We start from the raw sequence: 6140 nt of genomic DNA, 5'->3' as shown, positions 1-6140 counted from the left end.
CAAGTTAATATTCACCTCAATTTTCTATCTTCATTCACGTAGAAAATGTGAAACCGGGTGATTTTTTAAACAAATATACCTTCATCGTAGCAGCTCCTTAAGATTATATATATATATATATATATATATATATATATATATATATATATATATATAAAGAACTTGCACACAGAGGACACTACACGACAGAAATTAAATGCCTTCGCGGAGTACGAGGGCGGTTGGTGGGAGCTCTGAACGCCACTATTTTCAACATAGAATCAAATTTCAAAAATTGATTTAAAAATGTTGATTCTATCTAAAGTAGTACGAAAGAATATTTATTTAAAAAAAAGATTTTTAAGAAAATGGGAACACTCTCAAGTTAAAGTCAATTTTTTGACTAAAAAGCCGTTACAAAAACGTGCTCCAAAAATCGAAATTAAAATATATCGCAAAAATCCTATGTACCACAGTAGAAAACACACCGACCCATAAATTACAAAAAGGTGTAATGTAATCACATAATATTTCATGAGTCACAGTTCCCGTGAACTTGTATAGTACTGTTTCGGAAAAAACGAGTGTTTAAACTTTCAATTTGCGCTTATACATGCCTCAAATCGCCAATGCCAGCACCGAAAAATTGACCATTTTTCCGCCGATGTCAAAACTCATTTTGACGAAATTATAACGATTAACGATTAATCCCGAGGGCATGCAGCTTTACTGTATGATTAAATGATGATGGCGTCCTCTTGGGTAAAATATTCCGGAGGTAAAATAGTCCCCCATTCGGATCTCCGGGCGGGGACTACTCAAAAGGATGTCGTTATCAGGAGAAAGAAAACTGGCGTTCTACAGATCGGAGCGTGGAATGTCAGATCCCTTAATCGGGCAGGTAGGTTAGAAAATTTAAAAATGGAAATGGATAGGTTAAAGTTAGATATTGTGGGAATTAGTGAAGTTCGGTGGCAGGAGGAACAAGACTTCTGGTCAGGTGACTACAGGGTTATAAACACAAAGCCAAATAGGGGTAATGCAGGAGTAGGTTTAATAATGAATAGGAAAATAGGAATGCGGGTAAGCTACTACAAACAGCATAGTGAACGCATTATTGTGGCCAAGATAGATACGAAGCCCACACCTACTACAGTAGTACAAGTTTATATGCCAACTAGCTCTGCAGATGACGAAGAAATTGAAGAAATGTATGATGAAATAAAAGAAATTATACAAATAGTGAAGGGAGACGAAAATTTAATAGTCATGGGTGACTGGAATTCGAGTGTCGGAAAAGGGAGAGAAGGAAACGTAGTAGGTGAATATGGATTGGGGCTAAGAAATGAAAGAGGAAGCCGCCTGATAGAATTTTGCACAGAGCACAACTTAATCATAGCTAACACTTGGTTTAAGAATCATGAAAGAATGTTGTATACATGGAAGAACCCTGGAGATACTAAAAGGTATCAGATAGATTATATAATGGTAAGACAGAGATTTAGGAACCAGGTTTTAAATTGTAAGACATTTCCAGGGCCAGATGTGGACTCTGACCACAATCTATTGGTTATGACCTGTAGATTAAAACTGAAGAAACTGCAAAAAGGTGGGAATTTAAGGAGATGGGACCTGGATAAACTGAAAGAACCAGAGGTTGTACAGAGTTTCAGGGAGAGCATAAGGGAACAATTGAAAGGAATGGGGGAAAGAAATACAGTAGAAGAAGAATGGGTAGCTCTGAGGGATGAAGTAGTGAAGGCAGCAGACGATCAAGTAGGTAAAAAGAAGAGGGTTAGTAGAAATCCTTGGGTAACAGAAGAAATATTGAATTTAATTGATGAAAGGAGAAAATATAAAAATGCAGTAAATGAAGCAGGCAAAAAGGAATACAAACGTCTCAAAAATGAGATCGACAGGAAATGCAAAATGGCTAAGCAGGGATGGCTTGAGGACAAATGTAAGGATGTAGAGGCTTATCTCCCTAGGGGTAAGATAGATACTGCCTACAGGAAAATTAAAGAGACCTTTGGAGATAAGAGAACCACATGTATGAACATCAAGAGCTCAGATGGAAACCCAGTTCTAAGCAAAGAAGGGAAAGCAGAAAGGTGGAAGGAGTATATAGAGGGTCTATACAAGGGCGATGCACTTGAGGACAATATTATGGAAATGGAAGAGGATGTAGATGAAGATGAAATGGGAGATACGATACTGCGTGAAGAGTCTGACAGAGCACTGAAGGACCTGAGTCGAAACAAGGCCCCCGGAGTAGACAACATCCCAGTAGAACTACTGGCGGCCTTGGGAGAGCCAGTCCTGACAAAACTCTACCATCTGGTGAGCAAGATGTATGAAACAGGCGAAATACCCTCAGACTTCAAGAAGAATATAATAATTCCAATCCCAAAGAAAGCAGGTGTTGACAGATGTGAAAATTACCGAACAATCAGTTTAATAAGCCACAGCTGCAAAGTACTAACACGAATTCTTTACAGACGAATGGAAAAACTAGTAGAAGCCGACCTCGGGGAAGATCAGTTTGGATTCCGTAGAAATACTGGAACACGTGAGGCAATACTGACCTTACGACTTATCTTAGAAGAAAGATTAAGGAAAGGCAAACCTACGTTTCTAGCATTTGTAGACTTAGAGAAAGCTTTTGACAATGTTGACTGGAATACTCTCTTTCAAATTCTAAAGGTGGCAGGGGTAAAATACAGGGAGCGAAAGGCTATTTACAACTTGTACAGAAACCAGATGGCAGTTATAAGAGTTGAGGGACATGAAAGGGAAGCAGTGGTTGGGAAGGGAGTAAGACAGGGTTGTAGCCTCTCCCCGATGTTATTCAATCTCTATATTGAGCAAGCAGTAAAGGAAACAAAAGAAAAATTTGGAGTAGGTATTAAAATCCATGGAGAAGAAATAAAAACTTTGAGGTTCGCCGATGACATTGTAATTCTGTCAGAGACAGCAAAGGACTTGGAAGAGCAGTTGAACGGAATGGATGGTGTCTTGAAGGGAGGATATAAGATGAACATCAACAAAAGCAAAATGAGGATAATGGAATGTAGTCGAGTTAAGTCGGGTGATGCTGAGGGTATTAGATTAGGAAATGAGACACTTAAAGTAGTAAAGGAGTTTTGCTATTTGGGGAGCAAAATAACTGATGATGGACGAAGTAGAGAGGATATAAAATGTAGACTGGCAATGGCAAGGAAAGCGTTTCTGAAGAAGAGAAATTTGTTAACATCGAGTATAGACTTAAGTGTCAGGAAGTCATTTCTGAAAGTATTTGTATGGAGTGTAGCCATGTATGGAAGTGGAACATGGACGATAACTAGTTTGGACAAGAAGAGAATAGAAGCTTTCAAAATGTGGTGCTACAGAAGAATGCTGAAGATTAGATGGGTAGATCACATAACTAATGAGGAAGTATTGAATAGGATTGGGGAGAAGAGAAGTTTGTGGCACAACTTGACCAGAAGAAGGGATCGGTTGGTAGGACATGTTCTGAGGCATCAAGGGATCACCAATTGAGTATTGGAGGGCAGCGTGGAGGGTAAAAATCATAGGGGGAGACCAAGAGATGAATACACTAAGCAGATTCAGAAGGATGTAGGTTGCAGTAGGTACTGGGAGATGAAGAAGCTTGCACAGGATAGAGTAGCATGGAGAGCTGCATCAAACCAGTCTCAGGACTGAAGACCACAACAACAACAACGATTAACTGGCTTTCGCTTACTAATCGAAGCATTTTTTGCACGAATGGGATTACTTTTCGAGCCTTTTCTATCCGTATAAAATACGTATGGTTATCATTTTCAAGCACTCACGTTTTACTTCGTATAAAAACTAGCTAAACGACGAGTTAAGCAGACTAGAGACAAGCACGTGCTTTTCGACTGTTTACTATAAGTGAATCATGCTGAGATGTGAAATCGTGTTGAGAACAGTATTTTAGTTGATATTAATGCCCTCTGTAATACCATCTGAAAGTAACAGGTTCCTTATTCGGTTGGTAACTGTAACGTTATTACATTGGTTGTATTCGAGCGCTCATATGCGCAGACCCCATCCAGTAAATTGCGATTTCAACGTATTTTAACATTTATGGAATACTTTATATGAATGAATCTTAAAAACAGACTCTCTAAGGAGTGTTTTAAGCCAATAAAAATTAGGCTGAAAACAAATTCTACCCTGGTCTACCACCTTAAATGTGAATAAATGAAGAACAATGCTCTTGAACAAGAGAAAGAACCTGGCAGTTTTTGATTAAGCAGCCAACAGTAAACTTCTGGAGCCTTCGAGATCATAGAAATATCTGCAAGTAATCCTTTTTTCTTTCAGGTATCAGTATTTCGAGAAGTTTGATGTTAAACTCCATTTCCTATCTCGTGGTAACGTTTTCACTCTACGCAACTGCTTCAGCCAAAGTCCTCTAGAAGCCTCTTTCGTGTGTTCTCGTATTTTGCGTCCTTGGCCAGCTGCTACTAATTTTCACCTCTACCGCCCTTTCTACTGCCAAGCTAAGTACACATGGATGCCGAAACACATATCCTACTAACTTGTTCCTTCTTCCATTACGGCTCCTCCATAGGCATACTTCCCTGCTTACTCTTTTTTTCTACTACATTTCGTACTTAATCTGTCCACTTGGTAATTAACATTCTTCCATAACACTAACTTCCAAGAATTAGAATTTTCTCTCCTCTGGATTTCCCTTGGTCCATATCTCATTTCTACTGACTTATGTACTTCATAAATACACTGGAACTTCTTCCACAGTTCCACATCAACATATGGCACGAGTAGTTTGACTTTAATGACGAAAGGGTTGTGTGACTGTGCCATTCTACAAGGGGGCGATCAAAAAGTTTCCTTTAGAAGGCCGTACAGTCCAGAATCGGCATACCAATCAGGTAAAATCGCCGTCAGCATTAGGGCAATCATCTCACAAACGGATCAAACTGAAGACACTCATTTGGTAAAAAGCTGTGTCCTGCTACGTGAAGAAGTCCGTATCTGCCGGCTGCACAATATCGTCCGACAGGAATCATCAATCCTTCAAGACATTTTTTAAGGGACCGAAAGCGAGATAATGGCATAGGGAGGGATCAGGACTACAGGTCGGGTGCTCCAGTGTCTCCTTCTTGAATGCGCACAACTTCTGCGTTACATTTGCGAGATGGGGACGTGCGGTATCATGAGGTAGCAGCACCCACTGTCGCACCATCCCACAACGCTGGTTTCCGAAAGACAAAATGCCACATAAACATTCTTCATTCTGCGATGGACGTCTGCCCGTTTTTGTCCTTCTGCAACCAAGAAAAGAACAAGAGCATGTTTGTCCTCTTTGGAAGCATTTGGTAATAGCGTCGTCATAGTTTCAAGTTCCCGCTTTTACTGCATGCACGTCGGAAAGACACCAATGTCACACAGATTCCTTGCCTACATGTCGGCACATTTTTAACCGCAGTGGAGTCGCGATTCGTTGCATATATGTTGCAGCAACGCCCTCAAACGGAAACTTTTTGATCGCTCTTTATGGTAATTTCGGAGTAACGGAACGAGGCAATATAAAGTGAAGCGTACACGTGAAATTGTTATAGGGAAAAACAAACTAACAGATAACTTTTCTGGGAAAGTAGAGCCGCCGGCCGGAGTGGCCGAGCGGTTAAAGGCGCTACAGTCTGGAACCGCGCGACTGCTGTGGTCGCAGGTTCGAATCCTGCCTCGGGCATGGATGTGTGTGATGTCCTTAGGTTAGTTAGGTTTAAGTAGTCCTAAGTTCTAGGGGACTGATGACCACAGCAGTTAAGTTCCGTAGTGCTCAGAGCCATTTGAACCATTTTGGGAAAGTAGAGATTATTTGTTAAACAAACCATGTACAAACCACTGGTGTGACCTACTATAGAGTACCGTTATAGTGTCTGGAGTACTTTTCAACTCGGCCCGACTTCGGACAACGAAAGTTAAGTTGATATTCTCAAACCCAGCTGTAACAGAATAGCTCAGGGAAAAGACATGATAGTTTTAAAAAGAGGGTTACGTTTGTAGGGAAGCAGCATACTCACGCCTTATAAAATTCACATCAGTCTTTCCATTGTGTGCCAGCCTAGTCCGCTGTAACTAGCTCTGACGTCATAGATATTCCG

At 40.4% G+C, this 6140-nt stretch overlaps 1 non-coding gene across 1 annotated transcript; it reads left to right on the top strand.

The window, feature by feature from the left end:
• The first annotated feature begins 5641 nt into the window (after nt 1–5641).
• Trnas-gga lies at nt 5642–5725 on the top strand. The gene is given in 2 exon segments: nt 5642–5681; nt 5691–5725. It is a non-coding gene; the product is annotated as a tRNA-Ser (tRNA).
• Nucleotides 5726–6140: the final 415 nt, after the last annotated feature.

The sequence above is a fragment of the Schistocerca piceifrons genome, chromosome 1 (genome assembly GCF_021461385.2).
Source record: "Schistocerca piceifrons isolate TAMUIC-IGC-003096 chromosome 1, iqSchPice1.1, whole genome shotgun sequence".
NCBI classification, from domain to species: domain Eukaryota; kingdom Metazoa; phylum Arthropoda; class Insecta; order Orthoptera; family Acrididae; genus Schistocerca; species Schistocerca piceifrons.
The sequence above is the reverse complement of the archived record's forward strand: the minus strand, read 5'-3'. Positions and strand labels throughout refer to the sequence as shown.